This window comes from Schistocerca americana, chromosome 1 (assembly GCF_021461395.2).
Source record: "Schistocerca americana isolate TAMUIC-IGC-003095 chromosome 1, iqSchAmer2.1, whole genome shotgun sequence".
Lineage (NCBI taxonomy): Eukaryota > Metazoa > Arthropoda > Insecta > Orthoptera > Acrididae > Schistocerca > Schistocerca americana.
This window is the reverse complement of record NC_060119.1, coordinates 19,376,565-19,391,187: the sequence shown is the minus strand read 5'-3', so window position 1 is coordinate 19,391,187 and position 14,623 is coordinate 19,376,565.

The following is a 14,623-nucleotide window of genomic DNA, read 5'->3' as shown; positions in this document are numbered from 1 at the left end:
TTAGGAATAATGTGTTACGTAGTAAGATTTCTCTCTCTCTCTCTCTCTCTCTCTCTCTCTCTCTCTCTCTCTCTCTCTCTCTCTCTCTGTGTGTGTGTGTGTGTGTGTGTGTGTGTGTGTGTTGTTGTAGACTCGTGTCTCAAACGGTATAAAATTTGCAGGCCTCTGTAGATCACCGCTTGCCTTCAGGTTGTGTGTTGTCATTATTACTCTTGCGTTCTTGCTTGTACATAAGATAAGGAGAGCCAGTCATTGTGACTGACTTGTTTTGTTATTATTAATGTTTAGCTGTAATACATCCTGCTATGCCCTATTTTAAAGCTCTTAATGCAATACACTGCAGAACATTTTGTTTGCAATTGTATCCACCGATCTCATAACACCAATTAGTCAGATTTTTATCAGTTTATTTCTTAGAGCATTGTTGCTTAGTTGATGTATTTGAACTCTCTTAATGAATGTTTCCTATTATTTTAGTTATTAGGGTACGAGAGGATTGATTTTGTGTTCCTCTGGTCAATATTTTAAAGTGTGAGCATTGTGAGGCTTGAGTGTGAGAGCTTTGTATTACTTTCAGATTTATTGAAAATGACTTCTTAAACTAGGCGATAAAATGTTTCCCTAGTGAACTGACTTGTGTGCATTTAATGTATTACCTACATTTTGTGGTAGCAGCTGACCACCAAATTTGAAAAAAAATTAACATTTGTAACTGATGTACTGCATTACAATATGTCTATAAGGATTACTTCAGAATAGCAGACTTTTGATGAGGAAAATCACTATATACACACATAAATTGTAATTTGAAAAGGTAAAGAAGAATTTTAAAAGTAGGAAATGTATGTATTTGTGTGTTGTATTAAGATACAAAGCTTTGTGAACATTTTTTAATTATTTTACATCCTGTCTTCCACAAATTACTGAATTAGCTTGTATAGAAAAAGTTGCTTACATAATGAGTCATTTCCTTTTCTTTGCTCATGCAGAAAAATATAGTTTTAAGAAACATGTTACAGTGAAAGCATTGTAATTGTATTAGGTAAAAAAATGTTCACTATTGCTACATTGGTACAGAAAATGTATGTGTGTAGCTCTGAGTTGTTTTAGAGCTCATATTAATATTCTCAGTAAAATCTTACAGTACATCAAATGTTTGAGATTTATGTTAATCCCACAAACTGAGGCCTTACCAAATACTGTCAGTATAGTATATACAGTAGGTAACGAATGAACTTGTGTGATTTCCTGTGTGTATATGTCACGATTACTCAATGTCTGGAGTGAAAAAGAAAGACTTTTCATCTGGGTGTTTATTATTATCGCCAAAGTGTGAGTAAGAAAATATTCAGCTTATCTTCTTTATGTGTTTTAGAAGGTGTATGGAACTTTGCCCTTTTTTCCCCCTTCATGGATGTAGGTATGTGCAAATGTTGTATTTACTTTAATTTTCCACCAGTCACTGCCATTTGTATCTGGTCTATGGGTCATATTTCCAATTGCTGGAACAGAGTTGTTCCTGTATGGAGGGAATGAATCATTCCTTATATACAATATAATTAGCATATAAGCGAAACCTTAATGGAGGTTTCCCAGCAATTTCTGTTGCTGTGTGGCTTGGGATCAATCTTTAATAGCTCACAGCATTTCTCTGCTTCTCATTTAACAACTGTGCATCATATGCACATTGCATTATATCATTACAGTTAAAGTACACTGGAGAAGTTTTACTTATTATGGGTGCAGTGTTAATGACAATTATTGTACAGTGCACTATTTCATTAATGAGGAGGATTTTATAAGTAAAGTTGAGTAGATAAACTGCAAAAGAATGTAGATTCACTGTTCCATAATTGTAGCTTGAAATAACACCCCGAAAAGTTTAAAAAAGGAGCCTTATATAAAACACTTGCTTTCCTGTATGTCCATTTTTACTTCAGTATGTGTCGGTTTGACATAGTGACAAATATCGTGAAATAAAATGTACATAATACTATAGATTTAAAAAAAAAATAAAAATTTTAAATCATTATAGTAGGGATGAAAATCAGGAAAGAATAAGTAAGGTAGATGAGTTTATTTTAACTAACAATTCTCAGTGTTTAAGTAGCCATATTATAAGACAGTTATGTCAGGGAAGTTGCTCATGTCATTACTGAAATGTTGACGATTGTAGTTTTTGTGGTGTAATACTTTTGCTCATCTCTGTAATTGTCACATTTCACCAATTGTATATCAGGAGTGGTTATGTAGTGGACAGCACCAGTCTCTTCCTTAATGTAAATATTGTAAAATACATTGTCATTATATGTTATGTGTGTAGGGTGAAGGTTTTTGCAACTTTGCTCTATAAGAATCATCTCACTTAAGTAATGTTGTACTCTATTTATTCTGTGTTCATGGGATGGTTCTTACAGACATATTTTTTTAATACTTTAGATTGACTCTAATATATGGCTACCATTGCTGTAGTAAAAGAAGTTGCCGAGTTTTGGTAGTGACTTGAATTTGAAAGGCCAGTTATTTCATTAGCTTTGCCTGCAAACTGATAAATGTAATTTATTGACAGCTGACAAAGTACTAGGAGAACACAGCCCTCCAGTCGTATGCAACAAGTGACAATCTGGAAGCTTTGCTGAATCCTGTAAAAATATCTGTATGTTTACAATTAACAAACCTGTGCCAGGATGCACATATGGAAAATTTTTGTAACATGAAAATTCCGTTTAATGGAAATACATATTTGATAAACCTATTTACAGTGTTGTGATATTCATTGGAGAAACATTTATTGGTCACTAATTTAATTATGACAGAGAATGACTAGATGTGTAATACCTTAAGCATTATTTACGGGATGGAACTTGAATATCTTTTGGAACCTTCTCCTACCATATGAACCTGTAATCATAGTCTGTTAAAATAAGATGTGTTAGATTTGTGCTGCATCAAGTATATTTTGTGAGGACTACAAAGTGATAGGAAGTAGATTATGCGGGTTATCATGCCACTATCTACAGTGAGAGTTCTCAATTATGCTCAAGAGTTTAGTAGACAGAAGGTTTGAAAGTAAACTTGAAAGGTAATTGTGAATATCTGTCAAATAACTTTCCTCGTAGGATAATGTGTCCTCACTGTAGGCATTGGGGGTCTGTGGGCACGTAATAAAATATATGCTGTGTGAATGGGAAATATTGTGGAAACCGAAGACATATTTATGTAAACTGAAAATAAAATAATTATTGTTTTCAGGAGTTCAAGAAATTGTTCTGAAACGATATAAATAACTTAGAAAAGGGATAAAGATGATACTTTGACGCGTACTTAGTGTGTGGAATGCAGTTTACAGTAACCTGTATTTACTTATTATTGAAAGGAGATTTGACTAGGAATTACGTTAAAAATTTATTTAAGAAAAATTTGCGCAATATTTTCATAATTTCCCTGTATTATACTGTAAGGGATTTAGATTCTTTAAAGTAGATATAGTCTTAATGTGAATAGTTATGTTTCACAGTGAACAAAAACAGGAGAAGTGATTCAGCATATTAGACTTACTGACACATACATAAATAAAGACACCATCTTCAGTCATTCCTGTTTATTTAAAATGTTAGAACTAAGATAAATAGAGTATTATTTGTTTGAGAGGTGCAGTAAAGTGAATGTAGTATTGTATCAAAGCTCCCAGTTCATCACTTGTAAGGAGGGAACACAATTTTGAGACACTAGTTTGACTGAAGAGCAACATAGTTTTCTATAATGGCTAGTATTAACTGTTTTGCTGACAATATTTGTGTAAAATTAAAGAAAATCATATATGCAGGTTTACTTGCACTCTGTATGCATTTCAAGCTGCAGCATGTACAATTGTAGTTGTACGAATTGTTTGTTTTTGCACTCATGGTGTAAATCGGCAGAGACACTGACAGTCATTAACTTTGTTATTCCAGAATTAATTTTAAACTACATGCTCATCCGCACACACGCACAGGCACTCTCTCTCTCTCTCTCTCTCTCTCTCTCTCTCTCTCTCTCTCTCTGACACACACACACACACACACACACACACACACACGAAGCAGTAAACCAGTTACATGTTAAGTAGGAGAAACAGTAGAGGATATTGCTGTACAGCTGGCCACTGGTCTGGAGGGATAAGGTACATTATTTTAGTAAGGATTGTGTGTGTGTGTAGTCTGCACAAAACAAACCAGAACACATGGTAACTGTGTACTGCCTGGCAGATCAAAAATGTACTGCAAGCTGATGTTCTCACCAATGTAATTTCAGTTTCGTTGTTCAGTTTTAGCTGTGATCATTGTTTGTTTAGCTGTTTTACATAGTGTAATTCCACTATTTTAATTAAATTTGTCATTTGTACGTGGTACTTGATGCTGGTCATCACTTTTTCGTTTGTCTTGTAGCTAAATGAATATTGCACGTGCCTTGAAAGTAAAAATTTGAAAATACATCATCACAAAGAGCAAGTAATTTGCCATGTTCTTCTTCAAGATTTGGTGAAAAAATTTAATGTCATATTTTTTAAAGGTATTTTTTGTAAAGATGTGATGTGCTTGTTCTCTGTGGCTGGTTTTTAGATGCTGATCAGTTTGATTGAAATGGCTGCTTGATTGGTAGTCATAAAAGAGCTGAGTTTTCTGCTGCTAGTTATACTAATTAAAAAGAAATACCGTCCAACATTATTGTCAAATCCAGAAGTGTTTTATGAATGCTGTCATGCTGTTCATATGTCTCTGTCTGATTTATCAACTGACCAACTGATATGTTTTACCCTCCATAAGGATCTGACTGTGTAAAATATAAACCAATAATAAAACACCAGAAGCTCTGATTGCGTTGTGCTGACACATGTAGTCTGTGTTTCATAATGAGTTGTGACGTGTGTGGGCTTAAATAAATATTTAAATAAGACTTAGTAGATTAAAAGACTGGTGTCTTTGTTATACCTCATTAATTCTGTGTAATCTTTCAGAAAAAGCACAAGAAAATTTCAGTGTTTACTGCCAAGTAGGGAGAAAATATAAAAAGAAAATAAACACTTTTGTCTTTGTGTATACATTTGTTTTTCTGATCATTATTAAATCTCCTGCATCTGATTAGACTCAGTGTGGAACATGGCGCGTTTACTTGAAACTGAATGCAGACATCCAGTTCGTCTAGAGTGAAAATTCCAGTTTAAAGTTCCATTATAGACTGTCAGTTAATTTTTGTTCATTTCCTCCATGCTTTTATCGTTCACAGGCATTAGGAACAAAATAGATTTTTTCACTGGGTCTCAATTTGTTAAACTTTTCTACTTATGTAAATATTCAGTCTATTACACCCTGGGACAACTCAGAAATCTGGGGAAAAACCCGAGAATTTTTTCATCCGGGAGACAAATGGGAAAGATTGAGGAGTTTTTTAGAATTCAGGAATTTTTTTAGTTAAATTTTTGTAATTTTGACTGGTAAGATCTGATACTCTTACTAAGAATTTTACTTTAGCCTGCTACTGCAGAATAATACTGCAGCAATAAAACATAAATGAGACATTTACAACAACAAAACACAGTGCGCATGCAAGCATCTGCAGACAGTAAAGTGTGTCGCAGGTTTGTTTGAGCAGTTGCCAGGAGGCTCGTGCACAAGCGCAGAGATGAAGTCTTGTTTGAGCAGTGCCTTCTCCCACTACTGGCCACCTGAAGCATTGCTGTTAGTCATATAAGCAGCAGCAGCAAGCAACTGGATGCTACTCAGAAAAATTTTTCTGGCACACCTAAGCTGCCAGGTTTGCGCATGCACAGAACAATCTGAGTTGTAATTGGGTGTTGGTAGTCTCCCTGTCAACCATTATTACATTTCATGATTCTGCTATTTTTGTTTACAGCTCTCATGTCAAATGAAAATGAAATGCATTTATGTGGCTGGGAGCTATCGAGTGAATTCACATAAGGACTGAAGACTAAAATATGTTGTTAGTATCAGTTTTCTGATTTTACTTCCACGTTATTGGCGATTGAGCATTAATCACCTTGCAGAACAATGGAGTTATGTTTGTCGGTCTGCTAAAGTAATTTGGCTTTATTAATCTTTTCCACAGAGACAGTTAATTTATGTGAAATGAAGTGTTTCATTCCACATGTTGACTAGTTTCAACTGTTTACTGAATTTTAATTGCACATTTTCATCTTCTGGCACATGTAGCATTATGCTGTAATAAAGAACCAAGCCTGAGATAATACAATACTGCTACTCCAAGAAAATTGGCATTGTGAAAACCACATTGTAATGCTTTAATACCAGGTAGAGCCTGACTTCAGTGTGAATCTGGACATATGAAAGTGCACTTTAAGGAGAATTATGTATTTTGGTATGGCTTACAGAATTCTGATGCTCTTGAAGTACTCTGTGATGTCCTACTTATTTTATGACGTAATGTACAATCTCTTAATGCTATATATATATATATATATATATATATATATATATATATATATAATGAATATATGGATGGATATGTGTGTGTGTGCGAGTGTATACCTGTCCTTTTTTCCCCCTAAGGTAAGTCTTTCCGCTCCCGGGATTGGAATGACTCCTTACCCTCTCCCTTAAAACCCATATCCTTTTGTCTTTCCTTCTCCTTCCCTCTTTCCTGACGGGGCAACCATTGGTTGCGAAAGCTAGAATTTTGTGTGTATGTTTGTGTTTGTTTGTGTGTCTATCGACCTGCCAGCGCTTTTGTTTGGTAAGTTTCATCATCTTTCTTTTTATATATATATATATATATATATATATATATATATATATATATATATATATAAACCTTCACTTGAAGATGAATAAGCAGGCAAATTTGGTTAGTAGTATTGAATATAGTGTTTTGTTTCAAATATATTGACAGCTCTAGCAGAATTTTACATATCTGCCTTTTGTGAAACACAATATTTTTTTGATCACAAGACATGTTTCAAGATTTGTCTGATACCTCCTCTCGGCATGACATTATTTTTTAATTTGTCTTACATTTACGGAACGCCATTATCTGGCATATTGTCGACTGGCAGCATGCTGTGTTTTTTATCATTGTAACTCCTCATATGGCTTTATATTTACTCTGAAGTAGAACATAAATTGCCAGTTATACAGTTCTTGGCTTCACAAATAACCTTGTTAATTTCTCATACAGTGTGAAAAAATAATGAAAGATGGGTTGTTTTGAGTTCTTGTGTATCTAAAAAAAAAAAAGGTTTTATTTTATTTTTGCAAGATATTTGTTTTCCTTCGTACAAGCTTTTTGCAGTGCTCTGTGGATGTAAATGTGACTGGAAAGGCTGCTAAAAAGTATGGCTGAGTACAAATAATAAAAAAAAATGTTTTGTTAAAATCACCACATAGCAAAAGATTAGGGTGCTTTGATCTGTAGAGTCTAGTTTTGAAGTAAATGTTGTGGCAAGGACTGCTTTCTTATTTTGCATTTCTTATCTGTATAGGATATGGTAAAACAATTCCCCTAAGTACAATAATTCCACATGTCCTTTCAGAACAACACACGGTCCAAACAGAAATCTGACGAAAGGCGCATGAGCAGAGCAAACACAAAGCATGGACCTCCCACTTCGTCATAGCTGCACATGCGCAGTAACGCTTGTTTCCTTGTGCTCTCTGGCAAATGCTCAAGTGAACCTAACAGTCCATGAGAAAATACTGTGAATGGTGGTGTGAGAAGCTTTACTTTCAAAGTAAATTTCCTTTCACACAAGATTAATTATGTTACAGGTGAGAATGTGCGATGAATTTTTTAAATCACAGAGCATTTGATTCTCACTTAAGACTTAACACTTTGAGGATGAGCCACTTCAAAAAATTTTGGGCCAAAAAGACTAGACATTTATGTCATTATTTAAAATTTTACTGGCGTATTTGTGTTTCATATATCTTAAAGGGCAACATAAGCAAAAAAGACTGATATTGTATGTGAAAGCTTATCTTCTGTTGTAGCTATAGTCAATGTATATTAATGTAAACCATTAAAGTTTCCTACTTGTGTGATTGCGCTCCTTGACAGTGATGTTGCTATTGGCTGACCACATCACATATCTTATGCTCTGAATATCTGCTGTCTTTGGCTGGTGAGATCATGTACACGAGCCTTGATTGGCTGACAAATATAAATCATAATCTCCATTTAAATGCTTTGGAAGCTGAAGTGCTGTGTTTGGTGTAATTTGTATTTATACTTTTGTAATACGAAAATATGCAATGTACATGTTGCTGAGCACCAAAGATGTTTTCAAAGCGCATTGTTTCATTTGATGGGTTTTGCTTCCTAAAGTGTCAGGAAGTTCTACTCTGGTGTATAAAACCTTTACCGTGGAAAGGATTGATAACTTTTACAGTTCCAAGGGAGAATATACTGTCACTTAACATGGGAAACGTGTATTTTCACCAGACACGTGTATTTTTAACCGGGAAATTTGGGTAAAATCTGAGGATTATTTTCTTTCTCTCTTGTACATATATTCAATTAAACTACCAGACAGAGTAATTGTGAATAACTTAAATGAACATTTGCTTTTAAAGTATCATTCCCACATATACCATCATTCATTACAAATTCAAAAGTTAACAGAGTTAACAATCTGATGATTCATTTCCACTTCTGGTTTAAATATTTGATGATAACTTGGACAACTGTTTCATTGTACCAATGAACTGGATTGTAGTAATACAGCATCATTTCAAAGCTCTTTATATTCATCTGAAACAGATAGTATCATACTTCGTTTCAGTGACTTTCTCCTCAATGAGGTTGATTTTTGCTGGCATTCTCATTCAATGCTAGTGAATCCACTATGTTTTAAAAAAGTATTTTGTTTCTTTTAGTATGTATATCTGTTGAGGCAATACATTATTGGAATACAGGGACAAAGGAATTTGTGGAAGCAAAAGTTATTCCTCACCTCACAATGACCCGTGAAGTTGGTGTAACTCAGGCCTGTAAGCCTATGTGGAATGAAGTGAAAACTGCACAGTAGAACAAAATGGACACATGAAGTGTTGGATTTAATCAAATGCTGATTGCAGAATATAAATGAATGTTTCCATGAGAGTTGTCACTACTTGTGTCTTAAAAAATTTGTATCGATACCTGTAATCCACTCCGGTATTTAGTTTATTAATGACAAATACTATTACTGACAAATTACTTTTCTTACAACTTAATTTTTGAGGTATTCATCTCATCTTTAATTGTAAATATATAAGAAAAATAGTCCATAGCCCTCTACCAAGATGATTCTTGGCAAACGAGATACCAAAACTTGCTGCTTCCTAAGGTGCAGTTCACACTGAGGTGATAAGGTATGTGATGTGGTACACGATGCAACCTGATTTGTGACAAACGACAAGACAGCACAAATCACATTTCTGGCTTAGCTGCAATTGTGTTCTCTTCTGAAGAGGACATTATTGTGGCTAATAAATATTTTGAAGCTCAAGCAACTGAAAAACAAGAGGAAGTGCTGGATGCACTTGTGCAGTGCTATTGAGATCAAATACAGTTAAGCTGTTGTTTCTCCTGAGCGCTCTCAGCACAATCACAAATTCTACAGATTGAGTCCAGATGCTTTTCACTTTGTGGTACATTTTCAATTTGTTATTTCTTGTGATGAGAAGTTACCCATTATAATAAGATCAGTTGGTGAAAGTGTGTCAATTACATAACGAATGGCCACTCTGAAAAGACCACGTAATGTGATACTTTATTCTTACTCTGTCATGGCATCCAATGATTAAACTAGAACTGTAGCCCCATCTGTTCATCGAAGTAACTGTAGAAAATTTTCATTCGAAGCTGTATGTTGAGATGTTCTGGAACAGGGGCTTGCTCAATTTGTATACCTGCAGTTGATATTTCCAGCACCTTAAACAGGGGCTCCATTTTCAGTTTCGTATGAAGTAATTTTTAGAATATGACACATTTTACAACCATCGACCAAAGCTGCAGTTTGTAAGCTTGAAGGTAATGAGTAGAAAACAATGGTACGGTTTCCACAATTGTTACCTCTTTCTTTCATTTCCATTGCTATCTTCCTGCGTGTCAAGCTGGTGACATCTTCCCTCAAATATCATGTCATGGTATAATCCCGCAGACAAGGGCCTTTCTCAACAAGCTGAATGAAAGATATTCCTCTTGTATGAACGACTTGTTGACTATATGTAGCACAGAAAGAAATGCACAGGTCAAGACATGTTTCCAGGCACATGTGTGGGTGATTGCTTTGGCTTGTACATGTAGCAACATGAGACAGCTCTGCATAGTTTGACGTGCGGTCATTGCATTGAGTGTGGTGTGTTGTAGCTAGTCACAGCCAAATGTCAAAAATGCGTCACATTTTTACTTGTGAATGGAAGGAGATACAGCTTTTCTTTCATTTTTAAAAACAATTTAGATACATTAGGTGCATTTCTTACACAGCAATAAATGCTGTAAACTGGCCAGCGACCACATTTTTCACTGCAAACTTTTCAAAATATCCACATACTGTATTTTACTTTGGGGTATCACAATAACAATGGAAAATAATGAAAAGAAAACCAGCCCATTGTCAACACATGAAAAAATATTGTTTTATCAAAATGTTTCCTTGAAATCAAAAGAGAAAGACTGCATAGTGGAGAACATGCGCAGATCCCAATAACAGCAGTTTTTATTTTTTATGTGAATAGTAAAAGCATTACTAATAAACAAACTACAGAGGTGGCTGTAGCTTTGCTTCATCTACGTAAAATATTTTTTAGGCAGACCGGGTAACATGAAATTTCACTTCCAGTGTTCTGTATGACACAGGTTGTGTGGAGTGACTAGTACTCCATGTTGCACCGAGCAATACATTAGAGGTATGTATCAGTGTCATATCGCTGTCATCCACTGTGAACCAGTTAAATTACTTCTGTTATGTTTCTGTGTGCTCCGTCAAAGAGGATTGCTTCTGCATCGTATTGCATATTCTATCACCACAGTGTGAACTGCACCTGCAATCCACCAACTGGTTATGTGCTGTTACTCATATTACACTCCACATTTATTTTTTACACTACTGGCTTATCTGTACTGTTTACGGTTTATTGTTTTATTCTGTAGTGTCACTGTAACAAAGAATCATCATTATGCAATTAGTCACTAAAGTGAACTAAGTAAATACATTGAATGTCACTGTTATCTTTATTTTTCATATTATTGCATTGTTGCAAGCAGTCTAGTGCATTCCAGATTACTTCCAACTGCCTCAGGCACCTACCTTCAAGAGTCTGCCAGTTCAGTTATTTTAACATTTTCCTGATCCTCATGTGGTACAAAAAAATTGTGACCATTTGTCCTGTCCTTCTTTGTACACATTCAGCGTTTCCTGTTAGGCCTATTTAGTGTGGGTCGCATACACGGAAGCAGTATTCTAGGATGGTTCACCGAGTGTTTAACAAGAAATTCCCTGTGTAGACTATCGCTGTTCTTCAGTATTCCATCAGTGAACTGTAGTCTGCCACCTGCTTTAACTATGTCTAAACCTACTTGATCTTTCCATTTCGTATCTCTACAAGTTGTTAAATACAGGCATTTGTATGAGTCAGCTGATTCCAGTTGTGAGTCACTGATGTTGTCATAGCATTGACTGGATATTTGTGTGTAATTTTTCAAGTAGAATTTATATTTCATTATAAGTAACTGCAGCACCTGCAAATAGGTCTAAGGTTACTCTTAATATAGCCTGCGAGACCATCAACGTACAACATAAGCAGCAAAGATACCAACACACTCTTGTCACATGCACTGGTTGGCATGAAGGAGGCCATTCTATTAGTCACAGCTCATGATGTTTAATCTCAGTAATTGTTCTAAATTTGTACAGCAGGTGATTGGATGACACTTTTGTGGAACATTTCTACTACCCCTCTTGTAGATTGGGATGACCTGTGTGTTATTCCATTCATTGTGCACACTTTTCTTTAAAAGGTATTGGTGATAGAAAATGTCTTGTGTTAAACCACAGGAACTAACAGTAATCCAGTTGTCTTAATTTTGTTCTTGGAGCAGAGTTCAGTTCTCAATATGAATTTTACCCTCTTGTAGTATTCTTGAAACAATTTTTCTTCCCCTGTATTTTTTTAGCTGTTTCATTATTTTGCTCTATACTGCAGTACTTGGGGGTCTCCCCAGATTCTAAATTTCTAATATTGGTGCTGTGGAAACACATTTATCCAGATAATCCAGAAAGAAAAAAAAAATGGAATAACATTGATTAAATGTTGAAACACACGCATGTTTATTTGCAAGGAAAGATACTAGTTACACATCATTTACATGTAAATGTTGATGATACGTGGAAAAAAAGAAAAAAACTGTTTCATACACTGAAGTTTCTTCTGAGCCAGATTCTTATGTCATTTATTTGCAACATGATCAGGTAAGCATTTCACCAACAATAGTTCAGCCAGTGTTGTATCCCCTGGCGTTCCAAATAAACCATTACTTAGTCCAATTGTGTTGTTACCTCTGTATGTACCATAATGTCTTCAGATTTTGTGCCAGTTTTGCCAGCTAATCCATCGACACTGTTGTCATCATGTGCAGACAAACGAACTGATAATTTTATCATCAGAAATCGCATCGTTGTAATTTCACAGCCCGTCATTTATATGTCTAACACCTATGTCTTAGCATCCTGGAATCGTTGTGAAGGCTTCAGTACCAATTTGAGCAGCAACGTTTTTTGATAATTCTTTATCCATCATATCCAATGCATATAAATTTTTGTCTGTGGGCCCAGTATCACCTTTTTCTTTGATTACATTTTACAGTCGAACCAAAAGGGGACAGTAAAATATTGTACAGTTCAATGGTAACATGTTAACCAATAACTTACCAGGATCTACATATGGGGGTTGGCCAAATTCAAATTTAATGATTCTCGTAAATTGTTGCTGCTATTACATACAGATTACCATATACTGTAATGAGGGCCAGATAGACGAGATTCCACTGTGTTTTTGTCTGAGTGAATGTCCTCTGTTTCCACAAGTTTTCCTCTAAGCATGCCTAGATTTTCATATTCCACTTCCAAACTGCATGCAGATGTCATCACTAAATGTTAATAAAGAAGAAAGTCTCATAATTTGTGGTATAAATGATTTTATACAGGCTGCCCCAGGAGGCACAGTCAGCACTCGGGGACATGACAGGAATGATCACTCGAAGCAAAGAAGAAATATGAACTCTAAAATGCTTATCTTAAGAGGGATGAGCATTTGTTCATCTTTGCTAATGTGAAACACATCTCTTCTATTGAAAAATCCTCATAGCTCTTAACCCTTTAGCCGCTGTGGGTAAGTTAACTTGTCATGCTCCACCACTCCACAGTTGCCAAGGATGTGTTTAAAAAAGGGCGTTTCTAAAAGGGATTACAATGATTCACAGACATAATTGAGCATTCACACTCAGCTGTTGATACAAGCACTAGTGTCTGAAGCATAAAGCAGTGGCTGTAGATCATGAGGCTTTCTTTCTGTTGTTCTGTGTTCATTGCACTCCCTGAAAGCTCTTGCAATTTTCCTGTTATCTGAGATTCTAAATTATTTGCAGAGATGAACTACACTTTAATCCTCATAATTATATATGTCTTCTTGGCCCATTCAGAAGGACTTAACACTGCTAGATTACAGAGGATATCATTATAGCTACTACTATTTTGCAAATTGTGTGTCATTCCACACTAAGAAGACTGAGTAATTAACTATCTTAATTCTAAATTGCCAGGAAAACTATTGTAAGACTGTCATGCATGAATGATTTATATTGAGTGGCTCTTGAGACAGGCACAGATTTGAATTTACTTAATTTAGTCATTGTTTTAGCTACTTTCACATAATGACCAGGATTTTGCTGCAGTGACTGAAATACCTTAATAGTTCTTTTTTACAGTTTATCTGCTGATGGCAGTGTCCCTTCCCTCTTTTGAAAATCACATGAAAGATCTAATTCTATCAATTACTAAATTTTCTACAACTCAGTACTTTCTAAATTTTTCCGTAAACCAGAATATTTGGCTATTTTTTTCTGGTCTCTTGTAATATCATTCTCAGCTATTTCAGAATGGAAATATAAACTCCAAGGTTTCCCGTACAGCTTGTAGAGTTCTTTTAATTCATAATACCCACTGGACTGTGAAAATTTTACCAATTTGGAACATTTGTCCCGTCCCCCCCCCCCCCCCCCCCCCCCCAATCTTGTGCACACATATTTAGTTTCCTTTGGGTAACGACGCTTGCCTGAGAAGGCTGTGAAGTAAGAGGTTCATCCATAAAATGGCTTTGAGGCTCCTTCACAACTGATGGAAATGGTTAACAATTGTTTTAAGAGACATGGCTTGAAATTCTTTTTGGCATCTGTTTGTGTCATACATTTGTAATTAATTTCTTTATGAATTTTCTTTTCTTTCAGTGCAGTCTACATGTGGCACATAAGCCACCTGGGCATCATTTCCCTAAATTGTTATGGGATGTTTGCTACAGTCAAGATTCTGGAACTATATATTACAAGGGGGTTTGAAAAAAATGGACACAAA